This window comes from Molossus molossus, unplaced genomic scaffold (genome assembly GCF_014108415.1).
Source record: "Molossus molossus isolate mMolMol1 unplaced genomic scaffold, mMolMol1.p scaffold_m16_p_2, whole genome shotgun sequence".
NCBI classification, from domain to species: Eukaryota; Metazoa; Chordata; class Mammalia; order Chiroptera; family Molossidae; genus Molossus; species Molossus molossus.
The window spans coordinates 105675888-105692679 of NW_023425355.1; positions in this window are offsets into that span (position 1 = coordinate 105675888).

Genomic DNA, 16792 nt, shown 5'->3' on the forward strand with positions numbered 1-16792 from the left:
TTGTTGATATCACTTTTTATCTTTTTTAGCATCTTTAGTATCCATAGTAATTCCACCTCTTTCTATTTTTAATATTAATATTAATATTCTATTTTTAATATTAGTGAGTAGTGTCCTCTGTCTTTTCTCCTGATCAGTCTGACTAGAGGTTTCACACTTTTATTGATCTCAAAGAAACAGCTTCTGGTTTCACTGATTTCCTCTATTGCTTTCTATTTTATTGATTTCTGCTTTGATCTTTATTAGTTTCATTCTTGTAATTATTTTAGGTATAATGTGCTTTTATGGCTTTAGTTTGGTTTTTTGTTTTGTTTTGTTTTGTTTTTCTGTTTTTGTAGTTTTTTGGGGTTTTTTTTATCCACGCCCGAGGACATTTTTCCATTTTTTGTTCAGATAGAGTGGGAGGGAAAGAGAGAGAGAAACATCGATGTGAAAGGGACACATCAAGTGGTTGCCACCCGCACAACCCAACCAGGGCCGGAGACAAACTGCAACCAAGGTACATGCCCTTAGTGGGAACTGAACCCGGGTCTTTCCAGACCGCAGGCCAACGCTCTAACCACTGAGCAAAACCGGCCAGGGCTAGTTTGTTTTTTTAAAAAAGAAAGCTGAAATCATCCTTTTAAGGGCACTTTTACTTTGAAAACAAGTGTTTTTAGTATTATAAATTTACTTCTAAATAATTCTTTAACTGCACTGCAAAATTTTTATATATTGTGCTTTCATTTTCATTTAGGTCAAAATATCTTCTAATTCCAATTTTTATTTCTTTTTTAATCTATAGATTATTTAGAAGTGTTTAAGCTTTACAACATTTGGGGATTTTCCAGAGATCTTTCTATTATTGATATCTAATTTAATTCAGTGGTGGTCATAGAACATACTTTTTTAACTTTTAAATTTATTTGATTGGTTTCATGGCCCTGTATATGGTCTACCTGGATAAATGGGTTACATGTTCTCTTTCCTGTAAAGGAAGTATATTTGGTTGATGGTTGGAGTGTTCTATAAATGTCATGAGGGCAAGTTCATTGATAGGTTACCCAAGACTTCTATATTCTTACTTATCTTCTGTCTACTTATTTTAGTGATTATTGAAAGAGGGGTATTGAAATATTCTACTCTAATTATGGATTTGTCTATTTCTCCTTGCATTTCTATCAAGTATTTCTTGACATATTTTGAAGCTCTGCTATTAGGTCCCTAAACATTCAGGGTTGTTATGTCCTTCCTATGAATGAACCTCTTTATTATTACAGAATGACTTGTCAAAAGAAAAACATGTGACAAATAGTGTTTAAAGGTTTTATTCAACAGATGTGCATCAGTTAGAAACGTAAGAACAATAAACTTTCTGAACTGAAGCAGGATTCATTTATACCAGGCAAGAAAAGGGATATGTGACTATGGTCTGTCCCAGGTTGCCATTTTTCTTATCTGTAATTGCTAAAAACTTGGTTGGAAAGATGGCAGTGGGCAGGACCAGAGGGAGGGTGAGTGTGTGAGAGAGTGTGAGTGGACGTGAAGGTGGACGACCAAACTCCTGCAGTACAGAGCAGAAGGTTCCTGTGCTGTGGATGGGAGCAGCTGGCTACCTTGGTAAGCGAACCTTCAGGGCACTTCTCTCTGTGCCACGGGGAGGTCCCACCATTTTGGAAGATCCTGGGTCTTCCCTGGGAGGAAGCAGTGGGAGCGGCTAGGGCCCAGCAACCTGAGCCCACCAGTGCACCTGGCACCATCGGACCAGTGGACACTTTGTCTCAACACAGACCAGTGCACAGTAGTAAAGCTCCCAAGGTGCCAGTCACGAAAGCTGCAGACAGCCTGGAGCCCAGCACCATCCCCCATAGTAGCAGCCCAATCCGAGTGGAGATATACCCCCAGCAACAGAGGCTGGGGAGCAGACATCCATCCCCAGGCAACAGAAGCACAGACCAGCATCTGAGACCCATCCCCAAAAACTACAGCAAAAGCTGAGCAGGAGTTGAGCCCCGCTGGGCAGCAGCACCCCCCAGCCACCAGTGATGGGAACTGGGGTTCCACAGAGGCTTCTGCAGTCCAGTAGCCACAAGAGCAATGGGAAGCCAGAGCCCTGGAGAGACTGGTTTGATCCAGCTGCCCACCCACGGGAACTGCAGGGTGCAGGGGCACCAGAGAGGCCTGTGCGACCCAGCAGTGACTATACAATCTAGTTACCAGCAGGACCTGTGGGGTGCTGAAGAACCAGAGAGGCCTGTGCCACCAGAAGTCCATAAAATACACATAGAGCCAGGTACCCAAAGGGACTGTGCGATCCAGGTACCCGTGGGACACTACAGGGTGCCGGGGCACCAGAAAGGCCTGTGCGACCCAGCAGCACACAAGATAGGCAAAGAGGATGTGAAAATGGAGGCAGAGTGAATAGAAGCTATGCAGACAATCTCCCAAGACAAAATGGGAATTACAACTAAAATAAAGACAAATCCTCTGAAAAAAGCAACAGAAAGGCACCAGGACAGGACCTTATAACCAGGGACACTGGTAATATCTGCAGAGGCACAAGAGGGTGGCGGTCTGGGAGCCCACAGACAGCAGCAGTCTTAGCTGTGAGCAGCGCCCTTGGGGAATAAAGACCAAGCCTGCTCCACAGCACAGAAAGCAGGGACAGAGCACTAAAATAGCCACAGCCACTCACCTGAGGGCTACGGCAGAGGGAGGGAAGACTGGGCTGGAACTCTGTGGGGACACCCAGGATTTGGAGGGCACTCAGAGTTTTTGCTGAGTTGGAGCCACAAAAGATGGTGGCCAGTGTGCTCCTTCCCTGAGCTGTGGGGAAAAGCAGCAGTCCCCCCACCTCAGAGAGTCAGCCTTACCCAGGTGAGGCAAAGAAATAAAAATTGAGGCTCATTAATAACCAGCATCTATCCCACCCTCTGAAAATCCTCTTATGCAGAACACCAGGGCTACATTCCAAGGCACTGAGTAACTGAGACTACTAGCCACCAGGAAAAAGCTAGAGGATAACTGAACCTTTCCAGGGCTTGCAAATCTACCCAGGAAAGTAAGACTTCACAGTGGTGTTTAACGTGGCTCCACCCAGGCTCATCCAAACCCAGTAGAGGGAGCCACAAAAAGCAGAACACCAACACCCACAAGTAAATTTGGCAGGCTCCAAAACCCACTGAGATAACCAAAATGGTGAAACAAAGAAACAAATCCCAAATGAAAGAACAAGAGAACTCTATCAAAGATGAGATCAATCAAATGCAGCTAGCAAATTATCAGAGGTAGAGTTCAGAGCCATGATCTTGAGGAAGCTCAATAGCATAAGTAAGAACCTGAGAACCATGAGTAAAGATACGGAAACATTGAAAACCACCAAGTGGAAATGAAGAATGACATCACAGAAATAAAGAACACATTGGAAGGACTAACCAGCAGAGTAGAGGAAGCTGAGGACCAGATCAGTGAATTAGAAGACAGGGTAGAAAAAAATCAACCGATCAGAAAACCAACAGGAAAAAAAAATTACAAAACGGGAAGACAGCTTAAGAGAACTGTGGGACAAGTGAAATCGTAATAACATTCGCATTATAGGAGTCCCCAAAGAGGAAGAAAATGGGTAAGGGTTAGATATTATATTTAAAGAAAAAGTGACGGAAAACTGTCCTAACTTGGTGAAGGAAGAAGGCATTCAAGTTCAAGAAGCACAGAGAGCCCCAAGTAAGAAGAAACCAAACAGGCCCACACCAAGACACACAGTAATCAAAATGCCAAAATTAAAGACAAAGAAAGAATCCTAAAGGCAGCAAGAGATAAGCAATAGGTTACCTACAAAGAAAACCCCATAAGGCTTTCAGCTGACTTCTAAACAGAAACACTACAGGCCAGAAGGGAGTGGCATGAAGTAATCAAGGTCATGAAAAACAAGGATCTGAATCCAAGACTACTCTATCCAGCAAGGCTATCATTCAAAATAGAAGGACAAATAAAGAACTTTCCAGACAAAAAAAGGCTAAGGGAATACATTAACACCAAACCAGCACTGCAAGATATGCTAAAAGGACTGCTGTAATTAGTAGAAGAAATAGGAAGAAAAATAGAACCACACTAAACAAAAATGGCAATAAATAAGTAGATATCAATTATCACCTTAAATGTGAATGGTTTGAATGCTCTGATAAAAAGACACAAAGTACCTGACTGGGTAAGAGAGCATGACTCACATATATGTTGTTTACAAGAAACCCACCTCCCAACAAAAGACTCACATATGTTGAAAGTGAAGAGATGAAAAAAAATCTTTCAAGCAAATGGAAAGCAAAAAAAAGCTGGGGTAGCAATACTCATACCTGATAAAGTAGATTTCAAAATGAAGGCCATAACTAGAAACAAAGAAGGCCACTACATAATATTCAAAGGATCTATCCAACAGAAATATATAATCTTGGTAGATATATACACACCCAAAATAGAACCACCAACATATATTAAAAATCTTCGGGAGGACTTCAAGGGAGAAATCAACAGCAATACAATCATAGCAGGGGACTTCACCCCGCTGACATCACTGGATAGACCCTCTAGAAAAAAAAAATTAGCAAGGAAACAGAGACTCTAAATAAAGCACTAAAACAAATGGATTTAATAGATATCTACAGAGAATTACACTGCAAAACTGCAGAATTCACATTCTTCTCAAGTGCACATGGGACATTTTCAAAGATAGACCACATGTTAGGGCACAAACTAAGTCTCTACGAGTTCAAGAAGACTGAAATCATATCAAGCATCTTCTCAGATCACAATGGCATGAAACTAGAAATCAATTGCAACAAGAACACACAAAGACATTTGAAAACATGGAGGCTAAATAGCATGTTATTGAACAATAAATGGTTACCATGGAGATCAAGGAAGAAAATAAAACTTCCTGGAAACCAATGAAAATGAACACACAACAACACAAAATCTATGGGATGCAGCAAAAGCAGTTCTGAGAGGTAAGTTCATAGCACTACAGGCCTACCTCAAAAAAGAAGAAAAATCTCTAATAGACTATCTAACCTCACAACTTAAAGAACGAGAGAGCAAACAAAAAGAAAACCCCAGAGCAAGTAGAAGGAAGGAAATAGTAAAGATCAGAGCAGAAATAAATGACATGGAGACCAAAACAACAATTCAAAGGATTAATGAAACAAAGAGCTGGTTCTTTGAAAAGATAAACAAGATTGATAGACCCTTAGCTAGACTCACCAAGAAACAAAGAGCGAGAACCCAAATACACAAAATCAGAAATGAGAGAGGAGAAATAATTACTGACACCACAGAAATACAAGGGATTGTTAACAAATATTATGAATAATTATACGGCAACAAATACGACAATCTAAGAGAAATGGAGAAATTTCTAGAAACACATAGTCTCCCAAAACTAAACCGGGAAGAGATAGAATATTTGACAGACCAATAACAACAGAAGAAAGTGAGGATGTAATCAAGACTCTCCCAGCTAACAAAAGCCCAGGCCCGGACAGCTTCACAGGGGAATTTTACTGAACATTCAAAGAAGAACTAATACCCATTATCCTCAAACTATTTCAAAAATTCAAGTAGAAGAAAGACTTCTAAACTTGTTTTATGAGGCCATCATAATTCTAATTCCAAAACCAGAAAAACACACTACAAGATGCTGAGGGGAGGCCAGTGACCAAGACAGTCCTAGGTACTTTCCCCCTGGGAACCCCAAGCTGGCTCTCCACAAATTGGACCTGGGTTTGAGTTCTCTGGTCAGCCCCTCATAGTGGCCCTGTCCTTGACTGCCTGAGCACTCTGAGGGCAGCAGGTAGGGATATTAAAACGCATATATTTTGAGTTGGTGTTGAATGCTGGATGTTTTAAAATGAAAGATTTTTTGTTTTTGTTTTTATCCTCACCCGAGGACATTTTTCCATTTTTTGTACGGATAGAGTGGGAGGGAGAGAGAGGAAGGGAGAGAGAGTGAGAAACATCGACGTGAAGGGACACATCGAGTGGCTGCCACCCACACGGCCAACCAGGGCCGGGGACAAGCTGCAGCCGAGGTGCGTGCCCTTGGCGGGAGCCGAACCCGGGTCTCTCCGGACCCCAGGCCGACGCTCTAACCGCTGAGCCAAACTGGCCAGGGCTAAAATGAAAGATATTTTGAGTAAACAGTTTCGCCTAACCTAAAACACCAGTTATATGTGTAGTATTTACACCCAGGCATTAAGTCCTGGCATTTGTGATCCAGGGATGTCATTTTCCCCCAGACAATGATCTTGGCACTGTAGTAGGGTGCGTGGCAGGTCCTTTGGTGGCCTCCCTGGATTGCTTCTCCTATGTAGACTACAGATGGTTTGTTTCAAGATTCTTCCATTCTCAATTTAGGTTTTAAAAGTAGTATTTTACAGTATGTCTAATGCTAGAACAAGTTTTCCCTCCAAATATGCACACACTGATTTCCAAAATAAGCTATGCACAGAAGAACACTGTGATTCCACATGGCAGGTCCCTAGAGGAGTCAGACTCAGACAGAAAGTAGATGATGGGAGCAAGGGCCTAGGGGAGTGGGAAGGAGAGTTAGTGTTTAATGGGAACAGAGTTCCAGTTGGGAAGATGAAAAAGTTCTAAGAAGGATGGTGATGATGGCTGGCCAACGTTGTGAATGTGCTTAATGCCACTGAGCTGTGCACTTAAAAATGGTTAAGATGGGTCCAGATGGTGTGGCTCAGTGTTTAAGTGTTGACCTATGCACGAAGAGGTCACTGGTTCAATTTCTGGTCAGGACACATGCCCAGTTTTTGGGCCTGATCTCCAGTGTGGGGTATGCAGGAGGTGGCCAATCGATGTTCTCTCTCATTGATGTGTTTTTTTTCCCCACCCGAGGACATTTTTCCATTTTTTGTTCAGATAGAGTGGGAGGGAGAGAGAGGAAGAGAGAGAGAAACATCGACGTGAAAGGGACACATCGAGTGGCTGCCACCTGCACGACCAACCAGGGCCAGGGACAAACTTCAACTGAGGTACACGCCCTTAGCGGGAACTGAACCCAGATCTCTCTGGACCGCAGGCCGCTCCAATCGCTGAGCCAAACCGGCCAGGGCTCTCATTGATGTTTTTCTCTCTCCCTTTCCCCCCACCCCCTCAAATCAGTAAAGGGGGCAAAAATGGTTAAGATGGACCCTGGGTGGTTTGGCTTACTGGTTAGAATGTCGGCCTGGGGACCAAAGAGTTGCAGGTTCCTTTTCTGTCAGGGGCGGGCACCTCGGTTGTGGTTTGGTCCTGGGCCCTGGTCAGGGTAGTGTGGGAGGCAACCAATCAATGTGTGTCTCACATCGATGTTTCTGTCTCCCTCCCACTCTGTCTGAAAATGAATGGAAGAATATCCTCGGGTGAGAATTAAAAAAAAACAAGGTTAAGATGGCCCAGCAAGTATGGCTCAGTGTGGTTGAATGTTGACCCATGCATGGAGAGGTCACTGGTTCTATTCCCAGTCAAGGCACCTGCCAGGTTTGCAGGGTTGATCCCCGGTAGAGGGCGTGCAGGAGGCAGCCAATCAATGTTTCTCATTGATGTTTCCCTCTCCCTTCTCTCTCAAAACCAATAAACATTTTAAAAATTAAATATAAAAAAAAAAAAAAAAAAAAAAGAAAGAAAAATGCAGACCAATATCCCTGCTGAACATAGATGCCAAAATCCTGGACAAAATACATAAAAAAATTATTCGCCATGACCAAGTGGGATTTATCCCAGAAATGCAAGGCTGGTACAATATTTAAATCAATAAATGTGATACACCACATAAACAAAATGAAACATAAAAAGCATATAAACACATCAATAGATGCTGAAAAAGCATTCGACATAATCCAGCACCCATTCCTGATAAAAACGCTCAGCAATGTGGAAATAGAGGGATCATATCTCGACATAATAAAGGCCGTATATGACAGACCTACAGCCAACATCATATTCAATGGGCAAAAATTAAAAGCATTTCCCTTAAGAAAAGGAAAAAGACAGGGATGCCCACTTTCACCACTCTTATTTAACATAGTACTGGAAGTCTTAGCCACAGCAATCAGACATGGAGAAAAAATTAAAGAGATCCAAATTGGAAAGGAGGAAGTGAAATTGTCATTATTCGCAGATGACATGATACTATACATAGAAAACCCCAAAGACGCCATCAAAACTTTACTAGACTTAATAAATGAATTTGACAAATTAGCAGGATACAAAATTTACATTAAGAAATTGATGGCATTCTTATACACCAATGATGAACTCACAGAAAGAGAAACTAAAAAAACAATTGCATTTACCATCGCAGCAAAAACATTAAGATGCCTAGGAATAAACTTAACCAAAGAAATAAAGGACCTAATCGCAGAAAACTACAGGTCATTGAAAAAAAAAATAGAGGAAGATATAAAAAAAGTAGAAGCACATACCTTGTTCATGGATTGGAAGAATTAACATCATTAAAATGTCCATACTACCCAAAGCAATCTATAGATTCAATGCAATTCCCATCACAATACCAATGACATACTTCACAGAACTAGAACAAATACTTCAAAAGTTCATATGGAACCAAAAAAGAACTCGAATAGCCACAGCCATCTTGAAAAGGAAGAACAAAGTAGAAGGGATCACATTACCACATTTCAGGTTATACTACAAAGCCACTGTAATCAAAACAGCCTGGTACTGACACAAGAACAGGCATATAGACCAGTGGAACAGAACAGAGAACCCGGAAATGGACCCAAGGCAATATGCTCAATTCATATTTGACAAAGGTGGCAAGAGCATACAGTGGAGTAAAGACAGCCTCTTTAATAAATGGTGTTGGGAAAATTGGACAGCTACATGCAGAAAAAATGAAACTAGACCAGCAACTTACACCATACGCAAGAATCAACTCAAAATGGGTAAAAGACTTAAATGTGACTCATGAATTCATAAAAATCCTAGAAGAAACTGTAGCCAACAAAATTTCAGACATCATATGCAGCAGAATTTTCACTGATACATCACCTAAGGCAACAGAAACAAAGGAGAAAATGAAAACTTGGGACTGCATCAAACTCTAAAGCTTCTGCACAGCAAAAGATACAATTATCAAAATGGAAAGGCAACCCACTGTATGGGAGAGCATAATTGCCAATGTTATATCAGATAAGGGGTTAATTTCCAATATATAAAGAGTGCTCATACAACTCCACAAAAGGAAGACAAAGAACCCAATTACAAAACCGGCAGAGGAACTAAATAGACACCTCTCCAAACAGGACATACAAATGGCTAAGAGACATATGAAGAAATGCTCAACATCACTAATCATCAGAGAGATGCAAATTAAAGCAACTATGAGGTATCACCTCACACCTGTCAGAATGGCCACCATCAACACATCATCAAACAACAAGTGTTGGCGAGGGTGTGGAGAAAAGGGGACCCTAGTACACTGCTGGTGGGAATGCCGACTGGTGCAGCCACTATGGAAAACAATATGGTGTTATCTCAAAAAATTAAAAATTGAACTTCCATTTGACCCAGTGATCCCACTTCTAGGAATCTACCCTAAGAAGCCTGTAACACCAATCAGAAAGAATATATGTACCCCCATGTTCATAGCAGCACTATTTACCATAGCTAAGATCTAGAAACAGCCCAAATGTCTATCAGTAGACAAATGCATAAGAAAGCCGTGGTACATATATACAATGGAGTACTATGCAGTTGTAAGAAAGAAAGATCTCTTATCCTTGAGACGAGATGGAGGGACCTAGAAAGTATTATCCTAAGTGAAACAAGCCAAACAGAGAAATACATGTATCATATGATCTCACTTATTTGTGGAATATAATGAACATTACAGTCTGAGGAATGGGGTAGTCTCAGAGATGTGGAAGTGGGGTACAGACTGACAATCCCCATAAGAGGGGGTGGTGGGGGAGAGATATACCACAGAACTTATATGCATGTATGCGTGAACAATGGACATGGACAACAAAGCTGGGGACAGGGCGGGGAGCGGGGAGGGGGGAATCAGTGGGAGAAAAAGGAGAAACGTCTGTAACAAAAATTAATTAATTAATTAAAATAAATAAATAGCTTAATTAAAATATGTAAATAAATAAAACTTGTGGCTGGAACTGTTGAGAGACAGTTTCAGTTATTTATGCCTTTTTCTCAGGATCATTAATGCAAACTCATGCCTACATCTTTCAGAACTGTTCTTTGAGAGCCATTTTTTGTAATCCTGTAGGTTTTTCAAGGTTTGGGAGAGGAGGAGATTGTGGAGGAAGAATATAAAAAGGGAAAGGATACAGAGACTGAAGCAAGAAAAACTCGAGTCTGTTTTAATTGTTTTAGAGCCCTTCCTCTTGGCCAAGATGGACTCCTTTTTTCACTGGCCAAATCTACTGGGAGAGAAAACAAAAGCACAGAATGAATAAGTTTTGAGAATCAAGTTAAGAACTCCCCCATAATAAGTTGGAGGGGCAGTATATTGTTTGAAATTTCGTTCCTGAATCATGCCTGGATCATCTGTTTGGAGAAGACTGTATTGCTGTTCTTAATTAGACGTGACAGAATGCATTTGATTAGGGATACTTCTATCAGGAGAAAAAGAAAGGAAGACCTGAAAGAGACATTCCCAACAGGACTCTAGGGTAGTTTTTCATTGGTATCTTTTCCTTGTAAGCCATGTAGAGGCTCAGAAGGTGAGTCCTTTGAAAAGGCAGCTTGAATCTGTTGGTAATGAGTCCTACTATATGCCTTTGGTCCTTACAGCAGCAATTTTTAACTGGTGTGCCACAAGAATTTTTAAAGCATGCAATACCTGACTATTCAGTCAGGGGCACTATCTTTTTTCCTTTAGATTGTCAAATTAAAAAATGACAACAGCCAACACAACAATAGCCGTTCAGTGTAAATGAATCAAAATAATACCTTTATTTTATCAGACCAGCAAAAAATATATATTTTTGGTGTGCCACAGAATTGTAGTAATTCATTTATGCGTGCCATGAGATGAAAAAGGTTGAAAATCGCTGCTTTACAGTATTGAGCCACATCTGCTTGCAACAAAGTAGAATCTAAAATAAGAGATACAATGCCCAATTTCATTGACTTGGCTATAACAAGTTCACTACACGGAAATTCATGTTTGCCAGACGAGAAGACCAGATGGCCATTAGGGCCAATTGGAGAACCTTAGGCCAAGGTAATTGTAAATCTCCAGAGAGTTTAGCAAGTTTTAATTAATTTTAAAGTACCTCTTTCTTTTTTTTCTTTTTTTTTTTTTGAGAACTAAGGATGATGAGGACAGTGTAATTTTTGGCTGACAGGAAAAACATCACAAAGTTTCTTAATTATGATCCCAGTAAACTGAGTACCTTTGTCAGTATAGAAGTAAGTAGGGAATTCCCAAGTGGTGAAGATAAAATCTACACTTTTTAGCCACAGTTAGAGCCTCTGCTTTTCAATAAAGGGAAGCTTTTGACCATTCAAAGAAAAGGCAGAAAGCAATAAATATATATTAAAATATCTGTAATGTATTTTGAAGTCCATTTGTAAATGTTCTAAGGGTCCCTGAGGCTGTAGTTCCTGGCCGTGTCCCATCTTTATAGTTTTTCCAGGGCTGTGAGTCTAGCAGGTGGAACTCACTGGAAACTTCCTCTACTATCTGGTTAAAATTATTCACCAATGTTGCTCAGAATAAAGTTTTCTTTGCTGTGATGACTCATAGTGTGAAAATTTTCACCAAATTCCATTTCAGATAGTCTGGAGAAATCAAGAAACTATCTAGGTGTCTTCTTAACCCATCTGACTAGAGAATACAACCAGTTTTTTTCCAAATATGTTCAGAATCTGGTACTTGTGACATCCACTTTTACAAGATTTCATAGAAATGATCGGAGTGATCAGATCATCTTTAATTTGTTGAACTAATTGTATTTGGGTGAGAGCCATTCCATGGAGAGGAACAAGACACATAGTAAAGCTCAGATTTGCTCACTGTACTTAATGTACGAGCAACAGTTAATAAATTCTGATGTTTTGATACCATGTGGAAATCATGAACCACACCAAAGTAATATTAGCATTCTGGGTATATGTTAACTCTTCTATCCCTTGCTAGCTGCAAGGCTAAAGTCATGCCTATGAGTTCAATTCATTTTTCTGACTTGACTTTAGGAAAGATATTGGATTTGACAATATTTTAGGAAGTAGTGACAGCATAGTCAGCTTGAAAATATTCTTGTTCAGTCTTAGATATGATCCATATACACAAACATTCTAAGTCTAGGTCTTATAGAATAGTTTCAAGGAGATCAGAGTGAAGCATGGAAAATTAATTGGTTAAAGTTAAATAAATGATCTTCTCTCTCCTCTGGTAGAGGGAGTAAGATAGGTAGATTAAGAAGCAATGATGCACCTGGCTGGTGTGGCTCAGTGGATTGAGCTTTGTCCCATAGACTGAGAGGTCCCAGGTCGATTCCCGGTCAGGGCACATGCCTGGGTTGTGGGCTTGATCCACAGTGGGGGGTGTGCAGGAGGCAGCCAACTGATGTTTCTCTCTCACATGGATGTTTCTATCTCACTCTCACTCTCCCTTCCTCTCTCTAAAAATCAATAAAAAACATTTATAAATTTAAAAATCAATAAAAACATATTTAAAAAATAAAAGAGTCATGATGCCTATGTATGGTGATATGAGCTGGGAATAGAAGCAGCAATTCACAAGAAGTGAGGCCAATTTAAAATATGGGGAAAATATTTGAATACATAGTTCAACAAAGAAAATATGTGGCAAATAAGCACATTAAAAGATGCTCAACATGCCCTGGCCAGTTTGGCTCAGCGGTTAGAGCGTCAGCCCACGGATCAAAGAGTCACGGGTTCGGTTTTGGCCAAGGGCACATACCTCGGTTGCGGTTCATCCCCAACCCTGGTTGGGGTCGTGCAGGAGGCAACCAGTCGATGTGTCTCTCTCACATCGATATTTCTCTCTCTCCTCCCACCCTTCCACTCTATCTAAAGATAAATAGAAAAAAAAAATATCCTCAGGTGAGGATTAAAAAAAAATAGGAAAAAAAGATGTTTAACATCATTAGTCATTAGGGAAATGCAAATTGAAACCATAATGAGATACACTACCCACCTATTCAAGTGACTAAAATTTAAAAGACCAGCTATACCAAGTGTTGACAAGAATGTAGAAGATCTGGAGCTGCTAATGGGAATGTGAAATGGTACAACCACTTTGGAAAACAGTGTGGCAATTTCTTAAAATGTTTAACAAATATGTACCACATCATGTACCCATTCTACTCCTAGGTATTTATTCAAAGATCAAAGGAAATATATCCATGCAAAGAAATGTACACAAATGTCCAGAGAAGCTCTATTTGGAATAGCCAAAAACTGGAAACAACTCAAATTCCCATCAACAGGTGAACAAATGAACAAGCTGTAGTATATCCACACAATCTGATTTTTATGCGCTTCACATGGTAAAGCTCAGATTTTCTCACTGTACTTAATGTACGAGCAACAGTTAATATATTCTGATGTTTTGATACCATGTGGAAATCATGAACCACACACCAAAGCAATATCAGCATTACAATGAATGGATTATTTTTAAATAAGTTTTAATTGATTTTTTTAGAGAGAGAGGAAGGGAGAGAGAGAAAGAAACATCAATGTGAAAGAGAACCCTGGCCAGTTTTCTCAGTGGTTAGAGCGTCGGCCTGCGGTCCAGAGAGACCCGGGTTTGGTTCCTGCTAAGGGCATGTACCTCAGTTGCAGTTTGTCCCCGGCCCTGGATGGGTCGTGCGGGTGGCAACCACTCAATGCGTCCCTTTCACGTCGATGTTTCTCTCTCTCTCTCTCTCTCCCTCCCATTCTATCTGAACAAAAAATGAACAAATGCCCTTGGGTGAGGATAAAAAAATAAAAAATAATGTGAAAGAGAAACATCGATCAGCTGCCTCCTGCACGCCCCCTACTGGGGATCCATCCCAAAACCTGAGCATGTGCCCTGATGGGGAATCGAACCAGGACTTCTCAGTCCATGGGACGAAGCTCAGTCCACTAAGCCACATCGGCCAGGCAAAAGGAATGGATTTTTAATATACACAACAACATTGATTAAACTTAAAATAATTATGCTGACTTCCAGTCAAGATGGCGGTGTAAGTAAGCGTAGCACTTGCCTCCTCCCAGGACCACATCAAAATTACAGCTAAACTACAGAACAACCATCATTCAGAACTGCCTTATATAGAACTGAATGGAAGTCCTACACCTACTAAATTAAGGAAGCCACATAGAAACTGGTAGGAGGGGCAGAGGCACAGAAGGGCTGGTCACATACCCATGTGTGGCGTATAAAAATCAGGAGGGCTACCTGGGTTGTGAAGGTCCTCCCCGAGGAGCAAGGCGTCTCTGTGCCACACCAGGCACCCCAGCTCAGCGTTCCAGTGCCAGAAAGAAAAGTCCCCATAACCTCCGACTGTAAAAATCAGCGGGAACTGAGGCTAAGGGAGGCTGAGGCTTCTGGAGCCCCAGGCAGTTCCTCTTAAAGGGCCCCACACAGACTTACTCTGACCCACTATCTCTGGGCTCCAGCACAGGGAAGGCAGCTTGAAAGGTACAAGAGACATATGGGAAAGAAATAAGTTTTTTGGCATCTGGGGAGAACTGGAGAGTCAGTTTTCTCCTGGACAGCTGTGCTGGTAGAGGCCGTTGTTACTTTGGTGAGCCCTTCCCCCATGAGGCCCGGCAGACGGGCACTAAATCTGGGACTCCAGCAACCTGGCTCACACTGTTTGTCCCACCCTGGTGATTCCCTGAGGACCTGTCTCACCCAACTTTTGGACCTACCCAAGCTTTTTCTAATGGCTTTACCATAGGAATGGCTTGCCTGGGCTCATGTTTCAGATTTTCCTAAAATCTCTCAAACAAGTAGCATCTGGCCTCAGTGAGTAACATACCTCTCGCTAAGTGGCCCCAGGTCCAGCACTCGCAGCAGCTGGCCTTTGTTCAGAGCTTGGCCCTGCCTGGGCACCTTCAAGCTCAGTACAAGAAGCAGCCATCGCAGATTGCTTTGTAGCTTATGCCTGGTGGTTCCAGGTAGAACATGGGCAGTGGCTGACCTTGGCCTGTGCCTCCCGAGAGGCCCCAGAGCCAACATATCCAATGGACAAGTTCAGACCATATGGAAGCACCACCACTCAACCACTTCCAAAAGCGACACACTCAAGGGGTGGGCTCAGCGGGTACCAGAGCCCTGCTGAAGCAAGTCTTGCTCTGTGTTTTGGGCCCCTACATAGCTGATCCTGCAAGGTAGTCAGAGGCCAGTGGCTAGTGGGCACAGCCATTCCTTGCAACTGATCAGCCTGAGTAAATCCCTCCCAATTATGGACCAACAGCAACCAAGACTCAATTACAACAGAAGGGTATACAGTCCATACTAGGGGGTGCACCTTGAGAGCCCAGCTGGGGTGATCAGGGAGGTTGTGCCATTGGACACTACAGGACACCTACAACAATAGGCCACCCTAGGAAGCCTAGGAGACATAGCAACTCTACCTAATACATAGAAATAAACACAGGGAAGCAGCCAAAATGAGGAGACAAAGAAACATGTCCCAAGTGAAAGAGCAGAACAAAATTCTAGGAAAAGAACTAAACAAAATGGAGATAAGCAATCAATCAGATGTAGAGATCAAAACACTGGTTATAAGGATGCTCAAGGAACTTAAGCAGACGTTCAAGGAACTGAGTGAGAACATCAACAACATAAAAAAGGACCAGTCAGAAATTAAGGATGCACTAACTGAAGTAAAGAATAATTTATACAGATTCAATAGTAGAGTAGGTGAAGCCAAGAAGCAAACCATTGAATTGGAATATAAGGAAGCAAAAAAACACCTAATCAGAACAGCAAAAAGAAAAAAGAATTCAAGAAAATGAGAACAGCATAAGGACCTCTGGGACAACTTCAAGTGTATCAACATTCACATCATTGGGGTGCCAGAAGGAGAAGAGAGAGAGCAAGAAATTGAAAACATATTTGAAAAAAAAAAAGACAGAAAACTTCCCTAACTTGGTGAAGAAGACAGACATACAAGTCCAGGAAGCACAGAGAGTCCCAAACAAGATGAACCCAAAGAGGTCTACACCAAGACACATCATCAAAGTGCAAAAAGTTAAAGACAAAGAGAGAATCTTCAAAGCAGCAAGAGGAAAGAATTAGTTACCTACAAAGGAGCTCCTATAAGACTGTTAGCTGATTTCTCAAAAGAAACTTTGCAGGCCAGAAAGGAGGGGCAAGAGATATTCAAAGTGATGAAAACCAAGAAACTACAAAATGTCCATCAACAGAACAGATAAATGAATTTTCGTACATTCATACAATGAAATACTCAACAATAAAAGAGGATAGACTACAGATACATACAACATTATGGATGAATCTCAAATACATTATGTTGAGCAAAATAAACCCAAAACAAACCAGACACAAGAAAGAATACAGAGTGAAGCAAAAGTAGGTCTACACATGTGAGTACACAAAAAAGTTTACTCTTGTATTGTTATTCATTAATTATTGTTATATAGATATGAATGACCTGAGAGTGGCATGGTTGCAAAAAACAAAAACAAAAACAAAACAAAACGTTAGTTTGACCTCATTTCAGGGAAGCAGGATTGGAAAATTACTACAATTTTGTAAAAACAAACATTAGCTGAAGGACAAGAATACCAG